General features: G+C 39.0%; 1 pseudogene; it reads left to right on the top strand.

The window, feature by feature from the left end:
* The first annotated feature begins 1,357 nt into the window (after nt 1-1,357).
* LOC126486557 (cyclin-dependent kinase 4-like) lies at nt 1,358-2,508 on the top strand (annotated as a pseudogene).
* Nucleotides 2,509-24,176: the final 21,668 nt, after the last annotated feature.

Here is a 24,176-nt window from a genome sequence, read left to right as displayed (position 1 = left end):
GAGGGAACAGCAAGAGAGATTCAAGATGGTGGGGCAGGGGTCAGATGTCGCTGGGAGTGGGAGTGGCTTGTCCCTTAAAGGGACCAGAAACCAAAAGAGTAACAATATTCAATATAGTAAACAATCTACTCTTAAACCAAATTTTATAAGGTAATGCAAATGTTTCTTATTAACACACTAAGCAATCAATCATCATTTCTAGCATGACAATTAAATAGTACCTGAATAAACAATATTGGAGACAACTAAATATATTTTTAAAAGATACGCAAATATCTAAGGTTTCTACCTATGATAGAGTCAGAAATATGCTAGCATTGTTGTGATGTATTGCCTATGTTCATAGTTGGAGTAAATGCTAAGCTTCAAAATGTTCATGGTCCTGATGAATTTTGTTAATGACCCTCAGGTTAAGAAACCCTGTTTTCTGATAACTTTTTTTGGAGAATCCTTACAGGGTCAGGGTTAGAAGACTTATACCTGAATAAACATTTCATTATCATAAGTCTAGTAAACCCAAATCCAAGCCAGGGCTCAGATGGGGAATTCTTCTATATTTGGCTAAAATGTTCTTAAAAGTTAATTAGTTTGGTATTATAATAGAATTTTAAGAGATACTCAAGAGCTCTCCTTGACTGGGTATGTTGCATATTATTTTAAGACGGGCATTTGTTTATGCTGTGGAACATTTCTTTAATGATGCAAAGATGTGCTGCATTCTTTAATGTTGCATTTGTTCAACTCTGTGAAGCTGTATTACTTTGACTCTCTAAAATACCTGATGAGTCTAATAAAGAGCTGAATGGCCAATAATGAGGCAGGAGAAAAGATTGGAGGGGCTGCCAGACAGAAAGAACAAATAGGAGGAGGAACGAGAAAATGGGGAAATTGAAGATTGAGAAAGAGAAGGAGAGGAAAACCCAGCCACACAGCCAGCTATGGAGAAAGAAATAAAGAAAGGTATACAGAAATAGAGAAAGATAAAGGCCCAGGGGCAAAAGATAAACGGGATAATTGTTAAGAAAAGCTTGCTAGAAATAAGACAAGATAAGGCCGAGCATTCGTGTATTTATTTGGAAGCTGGATGGTGGGCCCTCAAAGAACCAAGGTTAAAAAAAGATCAACAACCCCCCACCCCCCAGTTTCCACGTGCCTCTCTGGCAGCTGGTCACATGGTGAGGGTGGGGGTGAGGGGGCCTCTCTAGCTCGCGGCCTGTGTCTATGGTCCGGCCCGTAGCGTCCAGCTGCCCGGGACCGATCCCCGGTGTATGGCGCCGCAGGAACCGGCTCCCGGGCCCAGATAAAGGGCTACCTCCCCAGCTCTCCGCCGGGCGTAAGGAGATCCCCTGCTCCTAGAATGGCAACCTCTCGGTATGAACCAGTGGCTGAAATCGGTGGTTGGCGCCAATGGGACGGTGTACAAAGCCCGGGATCCCCACAGTGGCCACTTTGTGGCCCTCGAGAGTGTGAGAGTTCCTAATGGAGGAGGAGCTGGAGGGGGCCTTCCCATCAGCACAGTTCGTGAGGTGGCTTTACTGAGGAGGTTGGAGGCCTTTGAACATCCCAGTGTTGTACGGCTAATGGATGTCTATGCTACTTCCCGAACTGACCGAGACATCAAGGTTACCCTAGTGTTTGAGTACATAGACCAAGACCTAAGGACATACCTGGACAAAGCCCCACCACCAGGCTTGCCAGTTGGGACCATCAAGGATCTGATGCGGCAGTTTCTAAGCGGCCTAGATTTTCTTCATGCAAATTGCATTGTTCATCGAGACCTGAAACCGGAGAACATCCCGGTGACAAGCTATGGGACTGTCAAGCTGGCTGACTTTGGCTTAGCCCGAATCTACAGCTACCAGATGGCCCTCACCCCTGTGGTTGTCACGCTCTGGTACCGCGCCCCTGAAGTCCTCCTGCAGTCCACCTACGCCACGCCTGTGGACATGTGCAGCGTTGGCTGTATCTTCTCGGATATGTTCCGTCGAAAGCCCCTCTTCTGTGGAAACTCAGAAGCCGACCAGTTGGGCAAAATCTTTGATCTCATTGGATTGCCTCCAGAAGACGACTGGCCTCGAGAGGTCTCTCTGCCCCAAGGAGCCTCCCCCGCCCCCCCCCAGAGGGCCTCGGCCAGTGCAGTTGGTGGTGCCGGAGATGGAGGAATCCGGAGCATAGCTGCTGCTGGAGATGCTGACTTTTAACCCACATAAGCGGATCTCTGCCTTCCGCGCCCTGCAGCACTCTTACCTACACAAGGAAGAGAGTGACCCAGAGTGAGAAGAGCGGCTGGCTGCCTTTAGTCTCTGGACACCGAGCACGAGACTCTCAACCTCTGCCTTCCTCTAGGGCTGTGGAGACTCCTCCAGTTTTTTACAGAGAATATTTTAAGCCTTAAATGACATTCCCTTCCCCACTTCTCCTTAGGAGGCTTACCCTCTTGCCCCCCCATTCTCTACACTAAGGGGTGGGTGTATCTGTCTTCTCCCCTCCTTGATTTATATTGGGATTTTTTTTGTTTGTTTTTTTCCAGACAGGGTTTCTCTGTAGCTTTGAAGCCTGTCGTGGAACTAGCTCTGTAGACCAGGCTGGTCTCGAACTCACAGAGATCCACCTGCCTCTGCCTCCCAAGTGCTGGGATTAAAGGCGTGTGCCACCACCGCCCGGCCCTGGGATCTTTTTTATACAGCAAAACGAGACAAAGAAATATGGTCTTTTTTTTCTTTAAAAAAAAAAAAAGATCAACAATACTGTCAGTCTTAACCTGACATTATTTCCCAGTCACCACAAATTTCACATCTCCCCTGCACATTGTGATGCAATGCTTTTTGGTAGTGGTTGAGAGATAAAAGCTTGTATTTGATGGAGAAAAAGAATATTCTTACCTTTTTTTTTCTTTTTCTATTCTTTTACTTTTGTTCCGGATACAATTTCACAGTGTAACAGCCCTGGCTGTCCTGGAACTCACTCTGTAAGCCCAGGGTGGTTTCGAGAGATCCACCTGTCTCTGCCTCCCGAGTGCTGGAATTAAAAGTGTGCACCACCATTTCCTGGCAAAGGAGGGAATATTCTTATTCAACACGTTAAAAAAAAAAAGATAGAGTCTCTCTTTGTAGGTTAGGCACGCCTTGAATCTATCATTTACTTTTCTGGGATTCCAGAAAACAGCAATTATTTTAAAAGTAAATAAGACCCTGCATTAAACATTTGGCCCTTTAAGTCATTTTCAAGGAAAGTCATTTTCTAAGTAGGATCCTAAAGGCATCTCTTCTCCCTTCCCATCAAAAACTGGTTAATAATGATTGAGACGCGCCATTCCCCATGTAATCTCAGATCTTTGTGTAAACTATTCCCCTCTCACTGTGCAGGCCTGCTACTTCATCTTTCCTAAGCAAAAGCCTTGCTCTATGGTACCATTCATTGAACCTTGACTATACATATAGTATGGCTTTATATAGACTAGTTTATTGAATGAACTAGACATAGCAGGGTACGAACAAAATCTAATCTAATTCTTTCACACCACCATTCCACACAATAAGCTCAATGGAATCATTTTTCCCCACCTCTTCATGAAATTTTGGACAGCTCTCATACCTTGTTTAGTCATTCTTAGATATTGCAAAACCGGTCTTTATTTTTATTTTTGGGGGGGGATGTTAAATTTCTAATCCAGTCTAAATGTTTCAGCCTGATGCCCATTTTTCAAACTTCACTCATTGCCTGGTTCATGTATGACCCAACAAGAAAATGGTGAGTCAAATCAGACAGAGAGAGAGAGAGAGAGAGAGAGAGAGAGAGAGAGAGAGAGAGAGAGAGCTGTCTCCAGTTGTTCCTCTGAAGTTTGAACATGGAGGAAGGCTCTAAAATTAAGAAATGATAATACTGATTCAAGTATAATCTGACATTGATTAAATAGTGTAGAAGATTTCCAAAGCTGACATTTTTTTCTAGAGAGTTGTTTGGCGGTCCCCTGTCATCTCTCATTTGTAGTATCTTTGTCCTGAGCATCACAGCCCATGTAGAGCCTGTTTCAGTTCATTTGTCCTGGATTTGTTTCAGTTAATCCTGTGTTAGGGTCACTTCACACCTCTGAGCAATCTTCCCTAGGAGAATTCTACACTAAGGTGACCTTTGGTAGTGGTAACCATGTAGGAACCTTCCACTTAGGTGAGGTTAATTACCTTTGTTCTTCCAGGAAAGAGAAACTATATCAATCCCATACTTCTCTACCATTTTCCTCTCAAACAATCACCATTTTCTCACATACATCTTCAAGGTGAGTGATAGATGAAGAGGAACAGCGTGGGTTTTAAAAGCCGTCCTTTTCTTTGTAAATGATGCATCCCTGGAATGATTCCTAGCACTTTTTATTCTCTAGTTCAAGATGGTGAGAACATAAATGCACCTCTCCCAATCTCTCCTGGATCCCATTCAAATAAATGCATAATGGCAAATACAAGTACAAAGGAATAAACCTCTAAGAGGCAAAAGAATGAGCTGGAAGTTGCCAACAAAAGCGATCCCAGTACATCTCTTCGAGGAAAGTGGATACGAACAAGTTGGCAGTTGAAACAGATGTCAGACCACAGACTAGAATATATTAAGAGGAAATTGGGAAAGACATGGGGCCCAGCCTTTCTGAAAGAACCCTTGAGATACTCTGGGCTCTGGCTCAGTGAGCACAGACGGGAAGAAGAAAGAAAAATGGGGATTTAATATAGGGAACTAATTGAAGCTTTGTAAACAAAACAGCTGTATTAATCCACCAACATATTCCTCACAAATCCCTTTGCCCAGAAAAGCATTTGTTGGCCTTCTCCAACAACCAAAAATCGAAATAATAAATAGCAGGCTTTTATTTTTTTTTAAAAAAAAATCATGCTATGGAAAGAGTAAAGACGTCCACTTGTACATATTAGCTTCCCAAAGGAATGCCCATCTTCCGTATTTCAGGGCTTAGTGCCAGACAGGCCATTCCCAGTTTACCACAAAAGAAAACTTTGTAACTAATGCTCCCTGCTGACCCTAGAATAAAGCTTTATTCATTAGAAATCACAGTTAGCCATCAAAAGAAAGAAAACTTGCCTGGAACGCCTGTTTTGCACAGTAGCAAAGAAGAAATCCACACCATCTCTCCAGTAAACTTTCTTTAAAAGCCCATGGACAAGGTCATATCACTAAAAATGTCAGAGGAAATTCCAGTCATCCAACCTTCCATAAAATGTGAGTTGTAAGCTCAGGTATGAGAGTGCCAGGTATGATAGCGTATGGCTTTAAGCCCAGCACCCAGGAGACAGAGACAGGTGGATCTCTGAGTTCTGGTTTGTTCTAGACCAACCAGAAGCTCCACCATGCAACCTTGTTTCCAAAAAACAAACTGGAAGAAAATCTCTCAAAGTCTGTGTTAGCAGACTCTAGAATCTTCTCAAAGGTTTACAACAGCCATGAGTGATGTGAGAAAAAACAAACGTGGTAAGAGAGGGATAAAAATCTGCCCACTATCATTTCCCCAATCAGCTTGCCAAAGATCCAATGCTAACAGCTTGAACTTCTGCTATTTGTTTTCAGTACCAAGCAGATCAGTCCAGAACTTCTACTCACAAAATTATGGCTGCTTATTTCCACCTTGTAAAAGTCAACTCTTCATCACAAAATACCCAAGAAAATCAACATAGAGGAGAAAATATTCACGCGGCTGACAGCTGTAGATGTCTTCATCCGTGATTTCTTGGTCCTATTGTTTGGAAGCCTGAAAATTGGTATATACAGAAAGAAAGAAATTTAATGGAGAATATCATCTCTAGATTAAAAACAGTACAAGAGTACTCTGCTTGCCATGTACGGTTTTCCTTACATAGTAAGTAAGCAGGAACCAGAGGCCAGTTCTTCTATTTGAAATATCATGATTCTTAGTTCAGTTTCCAGACCTGAGACAACTTTCAGTCCACAATCCACTGACTAAAAAGATGGTTCCTGTCTTAGTTAGGGTTTTTATTGCTGTGAAGAGACACCATGACCCCAGAAACTCTTACAAAGAAAACATTTAATTGGGTTGGCGCACATATTCAGAGGTTTAGTCCACTATCATTATGGCAAAACATGGCAGCATGCAGGCAAACATAGTACTGGAGAGGAAGCTGATACATGTTGATATGCAGGCAACAGGAAGTGATCTGTCTCACTGGGCATGGCCTAAGCATACATGAGACTTCAAAGCCTGCCTCCACAGTGACATACTTCCTCCAATGAGACCACACCTACTGCAATAAGGCCACACCTCCTAATAGTGCCACTCTGTTTAGGAGGCCATGTTCTTTCAAATCACCACAGCCTTCATGGGAAGAATCCTGAAATATCCTTTGTCCTGACCAAAAATGGAATTCACAGTCATGTACCCGATTTAACATACTGTATTATCACTATTCCATTACTGTAACAAAATACCTAAGGTAAATAACTTATAAGGAGAAAAGAAATATTTGACTTATACTTTCAGAAGTATCCATATATAACCAGCCAAAAGCAAAGTGCCGGAGGTCAAACCATGCCCTCCAAAGGTCATAACCCCATTATCTCTTTCTTCCAACTGGGCCTTATCTCTTAAAATTTATATCACATAACAATAGCCTATTGAGCTATGAATCTGCCAATAAACTAATCCATTGATGAGGTCAGAATTCTCATGATCCAATCACCTCCCAAAGACCTGACCTCTCAACACTGCTGCAGTAGAAATGATACTGTCAACACATGATACCTGGGGGACATCTTAGAATCAAACAATCAAATACAAGAGTTTGTTTCTATAGAACATGACTCAATGCACTTTTATTACTGGAAATATCTTGGGCAGCATTTGTCAAAATGATTTAAACACAAAGGAACTGACTACAAAAAAAAAAAAAAACTGTGGCAAGACTCAAAAGTGGAGACAAACAAGAGATAGACCAAGAAACATGGGAAGGAAGAGCTGTGTGGGCATAAAGGCCTTTAAAAGCAATCCATCACCATGCAGTGCTGTGGAACACAGTCCCAGTGGATACATCTACACAAAACTCTTGCACACAAAACTCAGGGAACGTTTCAGAAGAAGGAGTGGAAAGATTGTAAGAACCAGGAGGTCAGAGAGTTTGACTGAGATTATGTCTCCTAGTGACATCAGAAGTTACACCCATAAAATTTCACCAACGTGACCGCCCAAACAGGATCTAAACAAGGAAGATAACAAGCCTACACAAAGAACTATAGGCAACTGAATAAAGCTGGGAGCAGAAGAGGTGGTCCTCCCAAGGGAAGAGCACACCAGTTGGTTGTCCCGTGCCAAACTGTCAGCCCTGAAAACATACATACAAGTAACATTATATGGACTTCTGTATATACAAGTACATGTATGCATGCTATAACAGTTGATGAAAAAGGAGAGAGAGCAGGAATGAGTGTATGGAAGGATGTGGAGGGAGCAAAGAGAAGGGGGAAATGTAATTAAAGCACAATCTCAAAAATAAACAAAAACAAAAAGCAGGCAGATAGATTAGAGAACTGAGAAAACCAAAACTGAATTTGTGTGTAGAAATTATTAACCTTCTCTTATGGGTAAACTTCTCACGCACGAAGTGAAGGCTGAGGCAGAATTTTTTTTTTGGGGGGGGGGGTTCGAGACAGGGTTTCTCTGTAGCTTTGGTGCCTGTCCTGCAACTAGCTCTTGTATACCAGGCTGGACTCGAACTCACAGAGATCAGCTTGCCTCTGCCTCCTGAGTGCTGGGATTAAAGGTGTGCACCACCACCACCTGGCTCAGAATTTTGAACAATGTAACTAGCTTTGAAATAACTCCCAAGACAAAGGCAATGTATAAAATCAGATTTTTCTTTTTCTGTTCCTAAGCATTTCAAGGAAGTCTATCAAAATATTAGCCTCTACTAACTCAAGGGACCATCTTCAATAACTATATATACAAAAAGAAAAAATTAAATGTTATTTGGAGAGGGCACTAAATAACTCCAATTTAAAAATAGCAAAAAAGAAAGTCGATGAAAAGGATGAGAATCTAAACCCTAGAGTTATCACATTGAAATACTTTATATGCACATTTTCAACAAAAATTATAAGGAATGCAAAGAGACAAGAAAATATTCCAAAATACTGTTGGAATGATAAGAAATCAGTCAAAACTATTTCTGAGGAATTATCAGACAATAGGCTAGTCAAAGACTTTAAATTTCTTAAACGTACTTAGTGAGCTAAAGAAAATCATGGACAAATTGGTAAAGGAAATCAGGAGGATGTCATGTCATCGAACACACAATAACCAATAAAGCAAGAGTAAATGTGATAGAACCTATTAGATATTCCAGAGCCAAAAAAGTAACGGAAAGAAAAATTTCACTAGAGAAATTTAGCAACAAATCTTACCAGGCAGACGAGACAATGAGAGAACAAGAAAAAATAAATAATTTAAGTGACCCAATATGAGCACCCGAAAGAAAACAAATAATATTGTCTAAGGGATATACATGAGTGTGAGTGTGTGTGTGCACATGTGTGTATATGTATAAAACAGCATAAATATAAGAACATAAGTATAGTAGTAATAAACAGAGAATAATGAAATGAACATAATGAAATCCGCAAAGTGACAATGTGACTAAATAACAGTCAGATATTCCCATAGAGGTGTGCCTGTAATCCCAAACCCAGAAAGCTGAGGCAGAAGGATTTTTACAAGATTAACATAAAATACATGGACCTAAACATTGAAGAAACTCAACAAGAATCAACTAGACTAAATTCGTGGAAACGTCTACTCTAAAACTTTATAATTATTTATAGTGAAAGGATTTTGGAATAAAGAAGAGAGAAGTAACTTATCATATAAGTGACCTTCAAGATGGTCAACTGACAAATTATCTTCAGAAACCTTGAATTTCACAAAGAAATACAACAAAATGTATAGTAAAATGTTTAGTAATGTACCAAAGCAAAATATTCTGTTAACCAAAATTCTGTTTAGGAAGCTATCATTCCAAAATTAAGACATTTTCAGATAAACCAAAGCTGTGGAATCTTAATTTCAAGTTACATATACCCTATAAAAAATTAAATGGGTCCTTTACCATGAAATCAAAGCATTCAAGATAGTCAGTAATTTGACATTCAGTGAAAAAATAAGAATTTGAAATGCCACAATACAAACACAAATATACTTATCAAAAATTCATATTGCAAACCTTAAATATAAATAACGTTATTTTTCAGTAATAAATAAATAAATTTTTAAATATTGAAACCATTCAAAGTATCTAGGTCCAAAACAATGGAACTTGAAATCAGTTATACAATGAAAATAGGGAAATGCATAAATGTATTAAGATTAAACAACCCATTATACATGATAAACTTGTCTTGACAGACTAAGAAAATAGAATACATAAATCACTAAAATCGGAAATGAAAGGAACATGATTGCCAATCATAAAGAAAAGATGTTCAATGTAATCAGCTACTCAAAAAACACAAATCAAAACCCATAATGAAATACCACTTCACACCTACCTACTGGGTGACTACAAAAGGAAGCAAGAAAGAAAGAAAAGAAGACAGGAAAAAAACAGCTAAAAAGGAGATGGAAAAGTTAGCAACCTTATACATTCCCAATTACAATGAAAATGCAAAAAATGAATAAATAAAATGAAGCTACTATAGAAGATAGGTGTTTTTCCCATCTACAATTCACAATCCCAGAGAACCTAGATAACAATGAGGACCCTAAGAGACACACATGGCTCTAATCTACATGGGAAGTAGAAAAAGACAAGATCTCCTGAGTAAACTGGGAGCATGGGGACCATGAGAGAAGGTTGAAGGAGAGGAGAGAGGAAGAGAGGGGAGCAGAGAAAAATGTATAGCTCAATAAAATCAATTAAAAAAAGATTTTTAAAAAAGATGTTTTTTTTTTCAGTAATATTCCCATAGAATTACCAAATGACCCAGTACTTGCCCTGGCAGGTATGTGTGCACTCAAGAGAAGTTAAAATATGCTCACACAAAAACTTGTAAACAATCTTCATTGCAGAAATTTCCATAATAGCCTGAAAGTTTAAACCATTCAAAGAGCCATCATCTGATGAATGAATAAGATATAGATAAGGATAAAAACTAATGAACCACTGATGAATTTCAAAATGATACACTGGGAGAACAAAGAAACATGAGGCCATGTATTCTATCATTTCATTTATATGAACTTTCAAACTAGGCAAATCCATGAGACAGAGAACAAGTTAATGATTGGTTGTGTGATGCATAGGGGAGAGATGAATTGATTGTGACTGTATAATGGATGCAAGGCTAGCTTGTGGAGGTGATTTAACTACCCTGGAACTAGACGTGAATGATAATTGCACAGCATTGTGAATTTATGATCACTGAGTTATATATTCAAGTAAAATTTTTGTTATATCTATTTTAACATAGTAAGAAACATGTGAATGGCTTCATTAAATATAGCATTACCAGTAACAGGCGACAGTAAGTTTGTGTCTGTCTGCATGCATGTCTAGAAGGGCAGTATTTGGGAAGATGAAGGGAACCAGGAAAAATAGGCAAAGATAATGTTAAGGTGAATATGGGCTGATATAATATATGAACGCGTCATAACAAAACTCATTGTTTTATATGCAGATTTTAAATTAGAAATTAAATTTAAGAAAAAATGATAAAAACAAATTTCTTAGTGTTATTAATGGTGTCTTCATTCCAGCACTTGGAAGGTAGAGAAAGGAGTATCATCCTTAGCTACACAATGAGTTCAAGGCAAGCAACATTCCAATTTAAAGAAAAAAGGTAACTTCGACATATGCATACAAGAAAGATGATTATATGGGTTTCATTTATTTTGATTTATGTAAATTAGGAAACTTGAAAACTAGTTTTCTAAACTTCTAATTTCAATTTACTAATGTTATTCTAGCTATAATCAGTCCAATTTATAAATAAAATTCCCTTAGCCATTTTAAATCTGTAAATATATTTTATTTTCTTTTTAAATACTGTAAATGCCTTTAGCACTCACTGAACAATTAAACAATCTAATTAAATAAGTACTTAACAATTCTAGTAAATACAATAAATGAAATGTATAAATACTGGTGAATCTAATCTGTGCAAATATCCAAATGCTGCTTACAATCTCATTTTGTTTTCTTATTTTTCAAGCCAAAAACATCAGACTCAGTCATAAAGCTAATCTGTACTTTTGCATGTCAAATTCTTCAGAATATTACAAATGTTTTAAAGTGTTTACATAATACAAGTCACCAATCATTTGAAAACATGTTTTCCTCTGATTTTGTACATTTTAAATTCACGTTTATCTATTTATTCATTCATATACATGAATCTATATAGTCATACATTCATTCATATATATGTAGAGAGAAAGTGTGTGTGTGTGTGTGTGTGTGTGTGTGTGTGTGTGTGTGTTTGTGTGTGAATGCACACATGCCCTGGTTCAGACATGGAGGTCAGAAGAGAACTTTTCAGGTTTTCTCTCCACCTTGAATCCTGGGGATTACAAAGGTTGTCAAATTGGCAGCAAATGCTTTCACCCACTGAGTCATCTTTATGACCCTCTTCTGTCTTTCATAAGAAATAAGGAAGACACTATCAGACATTTAAGTTCCATTTCTACTTTTTTATACATAATACAATATTTGTTAATAATAATAATGCATTGAGGGGCTGGAGAGTTGTCTCTGTGGGTAAGATCACTTGCTACACAAACATAATGACCCGAGTTTGGACCCCAGTACCATGCTAAAACAAAAGTGGGGTATGGCCACGCATATGCACCTACTAGTCCAGCACTATGGGAGAAGGCCTTTGTGACTTTCTGGCTGGCAGCCTAGCTCCAAGTTCATGAGAATTCTTGTGTCAAAGCGATAAGACAGAGTAACAGAGGATGCTCCATATGCTCCTCTGGCCTTCACTAGTGCCTCCAAGCACAGCTTCACATACAAACATGTGCATATCTTCACAAAAAAAAAGAATAAAGAATGCTTATGCTTTAGGTTTTGAAAAGGAAAGAAGGATTTATAATTTGAATGCCAGATGTGAGGGTCTGCATCTTTAATTCCAGCACTCAGGAGATAGAAGCGCAAGGATCAGGAGTTCAATGAGCACCCTTGACTGCACGGAAAGTTCAAGGCTCAACTGAGCTATAAGAGACCCCATTTCAAAATAAATAAAACAAAATTTACAAACATTCCTTGAAAACCCTAACAAGAACAAGCTACTAGAATTCTTAAATGATATATATGAACGTTGTGTCACCCCGAAACAGCAATCCATCAATAGTCTCGCCCCAGCACAAATGCTGACTTCGCCATAGCTGTGTTGATGGGAGTCCTCTCCTTCAGTTAACTTTCCACAGCCCGTCTTCTAGAGCACCTCCCAAGATGCACTCAGGGCAGAATTGCATACAGCTGACAAGAGCATGGGGGGTAGTGACTGGCTGAGATCTCAGGTATGGGTCAGCACCCACTCCCACCAATGGCAAAAGAAAGGGAAGGACAAGGCAAAAAATGGAGGAACTATAACAAACTCAATTTTTAAAAACTAGGAAAACTTTTGAGAATGTAGGAAACCCATGTTCCAAACATCAGCAAACTGAAATAGATTTTATTCAACTGATGGATTATAGGAAAATGCCATGAAATAGTCACAGAGAGAAAATCCATTTCGCTTTAGTACTAGGAGCTATTAGAGGAGGTGAAGTAATTTTAGCACATTTACTGGCTTGGCATTTCTTGGCAAATTATATGACTCAACAGTGAACAATGATTATGCTATCATATATATGGTGTTTTATGTACTTTTTTCTAATTTTGGAGTCAGCCTACGGACAAGGTATGAAAGCTTTGGTTGTATTTGTAGGGTTGTATTAGTCAAGAGTCAGACAGGAAAACTGAATCATTATCAGTATTATAGAATAAGGCCTTAATTCAGGGACTGAAACTGCAAAATTGTGGGCGAGACTGGCAAAGTAAGAATCACAAAAAGTGTGAAGATCAGCAGTAAGCCACTAACCAGTTCCACATATCCAGTTGCTAGAATGGGGGAGGTGCAGATTTCTGATGGAGAAGTCTGCAGACAGCTTTCCTGTGCAATTTCCTTTGGTATTGTGTTTGAGATAGGACTGGCAGATTTGACCTAGCTCATTTTACACACACACACACACACACACACACACATACATAGACACCTTTCTGTATATGTACTCTGACTCAAAGTAAATTTATAACACATATATAAAACAAACACATACATTTATGTGAAATATCTGAAAGTCAAATTCAACTGACTATCCTTCATTCCACCTCAAAACATCTCACTACCTAGGATCACTGGTTCTCAGTCTGCAAGGATAGCAATTCAGAGGACTCCGAGTCAGGGTGCACAGAAACTCTGATGAATTGGAGCCCACAGGAAGTTGCATCTGGCTTTATTTAGCTGAGTGCTGCAATAACGTGCAGTGGGAAAATAGCTGCTTTATCTCTGCTTTCTAAATCTTGTACACATGCCTGTTGCATAGCCTCGTGTCGCAGAATGAAAAGGGACCTTGAAATTATAACTCAAATTTTGCTCAACTGATTTTTAATTATGAAGCATCGAAGCCCATTTTAGTGTTTAAATCCTACGAATTGTACCACCTGATAACCCAGTACTAATCTGGTCTTTATGAAACTATAGCAATGAAACAAATGAAAAAAACAAACATGGGAATTGCCGAGCCATGGTGGCACATACCTTTAATCCCAGCACCTGGGAGGCAGAGATGGGCAGATCTCTGGGTTTGAGGCCAGCCTGGTCTACAAAGTGAGTTTCAGGACAACCAGGGCTACACAGAGAAACCCTATCTTGAAAAACAAAATCAAGAACATAGCACCATTGTGCAACTTCCACTACTTAATAAATACAGGTATGTTGCATGAACATCTGGAGAATCTGGAGAAGCTGTGTACAAAGTTTTGCTTCCCACTACATAAGGCACTAACTAAAGTACACAATTTCACCAACATCCAATTTTGTGAACCAATTAGCATCAGGATTACTTACAGGAGTTTGGATTGACCCCAGAGCAACTACTCCATCAGCAGTCTCACCGTAGTCCAAATGCTGACTTTCAGCACAGCTGTGTAGATGAAGTCCTCCCACAGTCTGGATTCTCTGTTGCCTACCAAGATGATGAGGCCATGTGTACTGAGGGCAGAATTATACACAACTGGTGGGGGTGGAAGTGATGAAGACCTCATGCAAGGGCTCTCACCCATTCTTTCTTGGAGGGAATCTCAATCGGCCCAATCTTCAGAGTCACTGATGAGAAGGCACACTGCTTCTACTAAAGAGGATAGCTGTTGTGCTAGGGCAGCCTTCTGCAAGAAGACAGTCAAGTATCCACAAGAAAGAAAGGTAACTGAATTATCATGTCAGCTTCCATCTATATTATTTCCTAAAGGAACAAACCCCAATTTGATCCAGTCTGTGGACCCACTGGCCAATTTTCTAGAAGTACAGAGGACAGAAAAACATATTTGACCCCACCATAAATGTAAAATTCTTAAATCCCAGACTGTGAGAAACTATAGGTTTCTTCTCTGGTTTCATCAAGAGTTAAATGTAAAAAATAAATAAATAAAATAAAAAAAGAGTTAAGTGTTAAAGAAACTGATAAAATGTGTACCTACAGATAGTGTGTATATTTCAATAGTAAAAATGTCTTTTAAAATGTAACAAAATTGTACTAGAACTCAGTATGTTGGTAACTAAAGATAAGGGGGCAGTTATGGTAAGGTGGGGAATGTAAAACGTCCTCAAGTGCTTGTCCAAGTACTGTTTCATGACCTAGGTGACAAAATGTTCCCTTCACAGTACGTTAATCTATGCACATTTGTTCTTTTCATTTTCTGCATCTGTTTCTTTTTTACCAAAAAAAAAATTCCAAAATGATGGGGAAAAAACAGAGAACATTCAAAAAAGATATTTTCAATATAATTAGTGCCTTTGGTTTGTTTTTCCTGTCTCAGAAATGTCATTACTATCTTGATAGAGTTAGGAAAGGAGAGGTTGTTTGTCTATGGCAATTGAGTTCCATTCATAGCATAGCATAAATTAGACATGGTAGCACACACCTCTAACCTGGAGTTGGAGGCAAGCTGATCAGAAGTCCGAGGTCATTCTTATCTGCATTGCAAGCTGGGACTACATGAAACCCCGTCTTAAACATATATTCATGGTTCTATGAAATTAAGGAATGAGCTTTTACAAATTAAAAGCTGAATAGCAAGAATAAAGTGCATACCTATATGCAGAAGAAAAACAAATCTGGAAAACAATTTTGAAGACATTAAGGCAATAAGAGAAAAACAGTTCTGGCCAACGATCGATGAGTGAACTAGATCCCCTGAGAAGGGATTTGGCTCACCCTTCCTCTTTCCCATGGCTGGAAAGAAGTACTTGTGACTATCCATTTTAGAAATAGCAGCACCCAAAAGTAAAGGTCACAAAGCTTTTTTGAAAGACCAGAAAAATATTTTGACCTATTTGGATAATAAAGCCTTTGTCACAAGTACTTAATGCTGCTTCTATAGTTCAAAAGTAGCCTGAGATAATATGAAAACGAAGAGTATGTCAGTGTTCCAAGCAACCTTTGTTTATGGACAGAGGTTTTTTTTTTTCATGTGACATGAAAGAGTCTCCCTTTTTGGCTATTTAAAATACAAGAACCAGTCTTAGCTTATGGTCTTAAAAATCAAGGGGTGGCCAATATTTGGCCTAAGTGCTGTAATTTTCAGAATAGTGCCATTATGCAATTGTTTCTCAACGTGTGGGTCTCAACCCCCAAAGACCATCAGAAAAGACAGATATTTGCAATACAATTCACAAACAGTAGCAAAATTACAGTTCGGAAGTAGCAACAAAAAATAATCTTATGGTTCGGGGTCACCATAGCATGAAGAACTAGATTAAAGGATCCAAACATTAGAAAGGTTCAGAACCACTGCCCTAAGGGATGTCAGAGAAATAAAACGTAATATGGTTTTCTGGAGCAGAGTCATGTACCTGAACTGGACTCTCAACTGCTATCAAAGAGAAGTACACTTGTAGATTGTTTAGCCCAGGGAATTTCGTCTCTTTATTATATTGACTTAGTCTAGCACCTATTACAATGAGCTGCTAAAAACTGTCAGATAAAATGACTTTGCAAATTTTTAGTGCATTTAGGTTCACTGGAGGAAGAGAGAACACATATTCTATCTACAATTTGTTAAGAATCCTAGAGATTCACTTCTATGTGTATGTCCATAAGGAGACCATAAAAATGCTCACTGATGAGTTTATTATGTTAACAAAATCTGGAAGCACTAAGGGCTGATCAAGAACACAGTGGATGAATTAATGGTGACAGACTCATTCAATCGAAGAAGTAAAATAAACTAGAGCTATGTCAACATGGAAACTTTTACAAATAGAAAGTTGCAAAAAGAAAAGTTACAAAACAAAAACGCCCAAGATGATACCACTTATGTGAAGTTTTAAATCAGAAAAGCAACATGAAATACCATTTATTGGCATATATACATTAAAGGAATCCATATGTCCATGAAAATATTAAAAATCAAATTCAGGATAGTAGTTTGCTTTTTGCTTTGGGGGGGGTTGTGTTTTGTTGTTGTTGTTGTTGTTGTTGTTGTTTTTGGTTTTTCGAGACAGGTTTTTCTTTGTGTAATAGCCCTGGATGTCCCAGAACTAGCTCTATAGATTAGGAAGGCCTTGAACTCGCAGAGATCCACCTTCTTCTGCCTCCCCAGTGCTGGGAGTAAAGGCATGTGCCACCACTGCCTGGCTGGGATAATACTTTTCAGTGGGAAAAGAAAGAGAAAGGGTGTCAGGATCCTGGAATGGCACAGAAGTTACTTTCAAAATTAAGTATTTGTTGAATATGCAAATACATGCATCAAATGTCCTGATATTTATGATTTTTGTGTTATATCTTAAGGTTTACATCCATGAAGATTTCCCAGCTAATTGTTAGCTAACACAAGCACAGTCATAAAATCACTGATGCTCCCCTTGTTTGTGTTTTAACATTCCTAGTGTGGATAACTCAGATCGGAACATTCTCTTACTAGTAAGGCTTCTTAATGGATGCATTAGCAAGTACGGCTGGCCTCACACAACCCTCCCCAGGTTATTAGCAGACAATAAGTACTTCCATCAGGAACTGGTACCTCTAATGAGAGGTAGAGCGCTGCTTGGACTGCATCTGCCCTAGGTGCAGCGAATTCCAAAAGTTTCATTACAGCAACAATAGATGGCAAATGATAACGGTGATGGGGATGCAAGGGAAACAAAAACATAACAAAATGAGAGAGAAGAGCAGAATGGCAACATCCTCTCAAACAAAAGCTAACTGTAATCAAAAGCTGAAGTTTCTCAATAATACGCAGGTTTTCTAATTGGACATTTACCACCATGCTTTTAATTATCCTCTCGCTAAATTAAAAAAAAAAATCCTATAGGAAACAACCCCAAAACACCCATTAACGAAGGCCTGGATAGAAAATTGCAATATATTTGTAAAATGAAATCCTATATGTCAATAAAAAGAATGTACAGCAGAAATGTGTAAGAAAATGAACAAATTTCAAAAAAAAAACATTATGCTAAATAAAATAAGCCAGACATAAAGGAGCGCACACTGTTTCATTTCACTTACATGAGGTCTATTAAGGGAAAAGAAACTATAGTCACATAAGTCAGAACACCGGTTTCTAATTCCACTTATATGGAGTCTATTAAAAGAAACTCAGTTATAGTCACATAAATGAGAACAGTGATTGTGAGTAGTGATACATCAGAAAGGAACAAGAAAATACCCCATGATTGGGGTAGTGACTATATAGGTGTATGCATTTCTAAAACAAAATTTTTATTGACTTTTACATTTAATCTAGATGTATTTTATTGTTTATCTTTCACATGCCAATAGTGCTAATTGTTTTACTTCCTATAAATAAAATAACATTGGAACTAATAGCCAAAACACACTTTGACCCAGAGATTTCAACCCCAAACTCACAGACCAAAATCAGTGCACAGGAGTGTGTTTTGTTGGAGTTAGTTGTTTCAAACTGAATTTGTCATCAAAATTGGAGAGTTGACATTAGTTTTTAAAGTTCAGCTACTGCTGAAAAAAATACCTTGAGATCTTATAATGGTAGCTAACAATTTTGGTGTGAGTATCTTGCTGTTGTACCTACTTCCTAAAACAAAGTATGCACTCTCCATTGTCCTCATTTCCTATCACACGGCATTCCCTTGTATGAGACCATCGAGTTACGGCAGAATAAATGGTTATGACTGCTAGAAATAGAAAAAATGGAGACAACTAGAAGCAAATTTGTGAATTCAGTTGTTCACTTCGTAAATTCGGAGTTTCCGAAGGCTCTCACAACAGAAAGGTCAAAAGCCAGTGAGAAATTCAAAACTGAAGTAACACTTGATCATCTAGCATATAATAACCACCTGCTAGAAACTCTCACAGTTGGCTTTTGTATATTTCAAGTCAAATAAGCAAATTCAATTGCTTTCAGAACAGATGATATTCGAAAAACATGAGATAGGAGTATTCGGCAACGGCGAAGCAAGAAAGGACATTGCTACACAACAGCAGACACCAAGAGCACAAGTTTAATGGCATTTCTGGTGGCAGTGTTTCTCATCCTCCTAATGCTGCACCCTTTAACACAGTGCCTCATGTTTTGGTGACCCCAACCATCAAATCATAACTGTAATTCTGCTACTGTTATGAATCGTAATGTAAATATCTGTGTGTTCTGATGGTCTTATGCAATCCCTGTGAAAGGGTCATTCAATCCCCCTCATAGGGGCTGCAACCCACAGGTTGAGAAGCAGTGAGTTATAGATAGGCAGGAACATAAAAACAACAAAAAAGGTTGATTTGAAATGGAAAGGGAACTAGAAAACACAAACCTGAATAGCTTATATAAAGCACTGAGAATATAAGTGATGTACAAGAGGGACCCTAAAGGGGCAGTTAAGAAATGAGAAGCTAGTGTGAAAAACTTAATGGAACATAAATGAATAATTCCAATAAATAAAGCCCCCACCAAACTTTCCCAATTATGGAAGAGATTCTTTACATGTTCATCTTCGTATATCTATGCTTCAAGAAGTCGAGGATAGGAAGAGAAGTAAATACAAACCCTGTCTCTACCCTTTTGGAGGGGACAGTCAAAGAAAATAGCAGGCAATAGTCATTTTGAATGTTGGATAAAACAGAAATACAAAAGCAGCAGATAACAAAAAGGGGGGGGGGCAAGAAATCCAAATAGTAGTTAAAACATTTTAAAGCAAGGATAAAAATGGAAACCATCCAATGTATTTTTCTCTTACCGTAATCTTCGTTCCAAGCTAACAAAGGGCGTGTGCTCAAGCATCAGAGCAGTTTTAGTGATGAGTGTGGGTGTAAAACTGCCAGAGAACGTCCCAGCAAAATGCATCCAATATGGCATGAAAAGGAACATGTAAGTGCAGTTCAACATTATGAAAATTATTCATATTATTCATCAGAGCATTAGAGCAAAAAAAGAAAATGCTGCATTTATAAACACAAATGGAAAATTCTTTGAACAAATCCCATTTCTCTTAATGAACACAAATAGAAAGATGTATATTAACATAAGAATCTATTTTTTTATCCAAACACCAGTATTCTATTTAAGGGTAAAAGCCTGAAAGCCTGTGCACTTTAATGTCAAGGACAAAGCAACAGTGCTCCCCACAATCTACATTATGGACATTTTTTAATGCTACTAGTAAAACATGAAAAATGAATTCAAAGCATTGCTAGTTAAAAAGGATTCATAATTATAGTTCTTCTAGATTATATGTTTGTCGTCCTCAAAATACCAGTAAATCAATCAACTAAACGTCTTAGAGAATTAATAAGTGGCAGTGTATAAAATAAGCATACGAATGCAACAGTCTTCCTTTATAATAGCAACAAACTGTGAGAAAATGCCACAGGAGAAAATTACTCCATTAGCTTTACTAGTACATAACGTGAAACAAGTAGAAAAACATCTCAGAAATAAGAAGGTCCCATTTGAAGAGAACACGAATTAGCTTAAAGATAGTTTTTAAAATACTAGCATAAAAGGAGAGACATATGAAGTACTTGTATAATAAACAAGTCAAATAACAATTAAGATGTCAATTCATCCCTAAAATTATTCAAGTAAAGCAACTCAATCAGATTCATGAAGGGAAGTTGTTTAACTGTGAGAAAAACAACTTAAAGAGATAGTTCTCCAATGTTCACACCAAAATGAATCACGAATGTATTCAACAGCTAATTTAAAATAATAAAATAAAATATGGGCATCATGTACCTGTAGTACCAACAACTTGGGAGGCAAGAAGGTAATTGGAGCCTAAGAGTTAGATACTATCCATGGCAACATTAAAAGATCCATTTCAAAAAGAGTAAAAAACCAAACAAGTAGAAACTTGAAATGTCTAGAAGGTATAATGTAGATTATAAATGTAAAGTTAAATATCAAGCTTACTTTAGGATAGAAGCAGAGAAACCAGGGGGTGGGGGGACAAAGAGTCTCTTTAAGGTCATTGAAGTCATAGTCTGCAAGCAGGAAAAATTTGTAACAAATATGATGGGGTGGAAAATTCATATGCAAAAGGCTCTTAATGAGAAAGAATGTAAAGAAACGATAGGACTAGGGAGATGCTTAATGGGTAAAGTATTTGCTGAACGAGCATGAGTGCCGAGGTTTAACCCACAGTAACTATGTAAAAGCCAAGCACTAATTCATTTTCCTGCAACCCCAGTGCTGCAGACGAAGAAACAGGAACCCAGGTATTTGGTGGCCACTCAGTCTAGCTGAAATAACAAGCTCCAGATTCAGAGAGAGACCCTGATACCAACCTCTTTCCTCCACGTGCTCATGTATGAGTGCACGCTCTCTCTCTCTCTCTCTCTCTCTCTCTCTCTCTCTCTCTCTCTCTCTCTCTCTCTCTCTCACACACACACACACACACACACATCCCACAAAAAAAAAAAAAAAAACACAAAGAAGATAAGTGTGAGTGACAATTGTGTGGCTGGGGCAAACTGCTGGACCACTGGCAGTGGGACCAGTTTTTCTCTCTAGTGCTTGAACTGGTTTTTTGGAGCCCATTCCCTGTGGAATGGTACCTTGCTCAGCCTAGATATAGCGGGGGAGGGCCTTGGTTCTGCTTCAAAATGATGTGCCAGACTTTGTTGACTTCCCATGGGAAGCTATACCCTCTCTGAAGAGTGGATGGGGGTGGGGTGGGTGGAAGGTGGAGGGAGCGGGGAGGAGGGGAGGGAGAGAGAACTGGGATTGATATGTAAATTGAGAAAAGATTGTTTTAAATAATTTTTAAAAAATATTTTTTAAAAAATATTTACCAATGACATGTATAATTGTGTTGTATTAGTCAAGATTGTCTAGAAGAACAGAACTAGTAAAATGAATATACAGAGGATTTTTTAGAATGACTTACAAGTCATGACCCAGTTAGTCCAACAAGGGCTATGTACCAATGGAAGACTCAAGATCCAATAGTTGTTCGGTTCACAAAGCTGGATGTCTCAGCTGGTCATCAGTATATGCCAGAATCCCAAAGAAGTAAGCCCTAATGTTAGTGAATGAATGAACTTGCCAGCTATAGAGAGAGTAAGAAGGCAAAGAGATCAAACTTCCTTCTTCCATGTCCTTTATATAGGCTGACACAGGAGCCATGGCCCGGATTAAAGGTGGATCTTCCTACCACAAAGATCCAGATTAAAAGTAGGTCTTCTTCCAGATGGTAGGGGTGCACACCTTGAATTCCAGCACTTGGGAGGCAGATACTGTAGTGGCATTTCAATTGTATTTTAACAAATAAAGCTTGCCTGAAGATCTGAGATTAAAACAGCCCCACTGCTCAGCCTTACAGACAGGCAGTGATAACACACACCTTTAATCCCAGTAACCACACTAGTTGCCAGAGAAACCGAGCCGTGCATGCCTTTAATCCCAGTGGTGCGTGTCTTGAATCCCAGCCCTAGAGTGGATTATAAAACAGGAGGAGACAGCTCTCAGACACAGTCTCATTCTGAAATTTCTTTTTTTTAATATAATTTTTTATTGAAAAAAAAATTCTGCCTCCTCCCCGCCTCCCATTTCCCTCCCCGTCTCCCTTTTCCCTCCCCTTCTTCCCTCTCCTCTCCCCCTCCCCCCTCTCTTCTCCCCCTCCCTCTCCAGTCTGAAGTGCAGTCAGGGTTCCCTGCCCTGTGGAAAGTCCAAAGTCCTCCCCTCTCCATCCTGGTCTAGGAAGGTGAACATCCAAACTGGCTAGGCTCCCACAAAGCCAGAACATGAAGTAGGATCAAAACCCAGTGCCATTGTCCTTGGCTTCTCAGCAGCCCTCATTGTCCGCCATTTTCAGAGAGTCCGGTTTTATCCCATGCTTTTTCAGTCGCAGTCCAGCTGGCCTTGGTGAGCTCTCAATAGATCAGCCCCACTGTCTCCGTGGGTGGGTGCACCCCTCGTGGTCCTGACTTCTTTGCTCATATTTTCCCTCCTTCTGCTCCTCCTTGGGACATTGGGAGCTCAATCCGGTGCTCCAGTGTAGGTCTCTGTCTCTATCTCCATCCATCTCCAGATGAAGGTTCTATGGTGATATGCAAGATATTCATCAGTATGGCTATAGGATAGGGTCATTTCAGGTTCTCTGTCCTCAGCTGCCCCAGGAACTAACTGGGGACATCGCCCTGGGCACCTGGGAGCCCCTCTAGCACCAAGTCTCTTGCCAACCCTAAGATGGCTCCCTTAATTAAGATATGTGCTTCCCTGCTCCCCTATCCAACCTTCCTTTATCCCAAACATCCCGTTTCCCAAGTTCCCCCCAACAGGATCACCATTTTCAGACTGAGGTAGAGGTAAGAGCCAGTGGCTGGCTGCTTTGCTTCTCCTGACCTTCATGTTGAAACCCAATTTCTCTCTCTGAGTTTTTATTAATCGTGCTTCAAGGGACAGGTGGGTCTCTGTGAGTTCAAGGCTAGCCTGGTTTACAGAGTGAATTCCAGGACAGCCAGGACTACACAGAGACCTGTCTTGAAAAAAAAAAAGTGAGTCTTCCCACTTCAAATCTTGTAATTAAGAAAAACATCCCTTACCAGTATACTCAGCCAATTAGGTTTTAGTTAACTCCAGATGTAGTTAAGTTGACAGCAAAGAATAGCCATCACAAGTACGTAAATCACTAAAGTCATAAAAATAATATTGGCTCACCAATAATTAAAGAGCTACTAATCAGACTATTTTGATATGCCTTCTTTTTCTCTAATCAAATTGGCAAGTACTAAAATGAAAAAAATGAGAAAAATGTAACATTTACTATTCACTGTTAGATATTTATTTATTTATTTATTAAAGATTTCCGTCTCTTCCCCGCCACCGCCTCCCATTTCCCTCCACCTCCCCCAATCAAGTCTCCCTCCCTCATCAGCCCAAAGAGCAATCAGGGTACCCTGCCCTGTGGGAAGTCCAAGGACCACCCACCTCCATCCAGTTTCAATGCAATGAACCACTTTGTGCACTGCTGACTGAAACATAAAATGCCATTTATTTCTGAAAACACAGTGTACTATTGTGTTTCAAGACTCCTAGGATAAGGACATGTTTCTACTCTTTAAGAACATCTTAAGGATATGTTTCTACTCTTTAAATAAGAACATCTTAAGGACATGTTTCTAATCTTTAAACAAGAACATCTTATCCCAAAAGTATGTTATACAGAAAAGATTAAATAGATGGAAAGATACTTGTTCAAATTAAAATGACCTTATAATTGTCCTCTAAAACAAGCATGATTTTGAGAGTTAAATATGTATTCTTTTTTTTGTTTTGTTTTGTTTTGTTTTGTTTTTCGAGACAGGGTTTCTCTGTGGTTTTGGAGCCTGTCCTGGAACTAGCTCTTGTAGACCAGGCTGGTCTCGAACTCACAGAGATCCGCCTGCCTCTGCCTCCCGAGTGCTGGGATTAAAGGCGTGCGCCACCACCGCCCGG

Source organism: Alexandromys fortis, unplaced genomic scaffold, assembly GCF_014885135.2.
Source record: "Alexandromys fortis isolate MF-2015 unplaced genomic scaffold, M_Fortis_MF-2015_v1.1 scaffold_114, whole genome shotgun sequence".
In the NCBI taxonomy this organism is placed as follows: domain Eukaryota; kingdom Metazoa; phylum Chordata; class Mammalia; order Rodentia; family Cricetidae; genus Alexandromys; species Alexandromys fortis.
This window is presented reverse-complemented; position numbering and strand designations above follow the sequence as displayed.